The sequence below is a fragment of the Octopus bimaculoides genome, chromosome 15 (assembly GCF_001194135.2).
Source record: "Octopus bimaculoides isolate UCB-OBI-ISO-001 chromosome 15, ASM119413v2, whole genome shotgun sequence".
Taxonomy (NCBI): Eukaryota; Metazoa; Mollusca; class Cephalopoda; order Octopoda; family Octopodidae; genus Octopus; species Octopus bimaculoides.
In genome coordinates this window covers 20,809,887-20,810,547 of record NC_068995.1, presented here as the reverse complement: position 1 = coordinate 20,810,547, position 661 = coordinate 20,809,887, and positions in this window count along the sequence as shown.

Genomic DNA, 661 nt, shown 5'->3' with positions numbered 1-661 from the left:
GATAAGAATTGTTTCTGTTTTTAGACTCCACATTCGAGTTATCTCTATTTCCAGGTCTTTGTATTTTGAAAGTTTTTCCATTTCTTTTCGAGAAACGTTGTCATCTGCTGGTATTGATACATCAATTAGAAAGCATTTTTTTAAAATTTTTATTATTATTATTATTATTATTATTATTATTAAGGCGCCGAGCTGGCAGAATTGTAAGCACGCTGGGCGAAATGCTTAGCAGTATTTCAAATTCTGCCGAGTTCGACTTTGCCTTTCATCCTTTCGGGATCGATAAATTATGTAGCAGTTGAACATTGGGGTCGATGTAATCGACACACCCCCTACACCAAAATGGCTGCCCTCGTGGCAAAATTTGAAACCATTATTATCATTTTTATCATCATCATTATTATTATTATTATTATTATTATTGCAATTTTCCTATGCCTAGTGGCTGTAGCGAAAGAGGTGATATGGTGGACCCGTTTGAAAGGGCTAAAGACAGACACTTTCCTCTTTGGCCAAGGCCTCATCAACTTTTTCAAGTTCCACTTGAAAAGGAAGATGAGAGTAGAGAGGGAAGTGCTGTCTCATAGCAAATTCGTTGAAAGATGGGTGACTGTTGGAAGAATGGCCAGTATAAACGGACCAATTCTGAGAATACACTTGT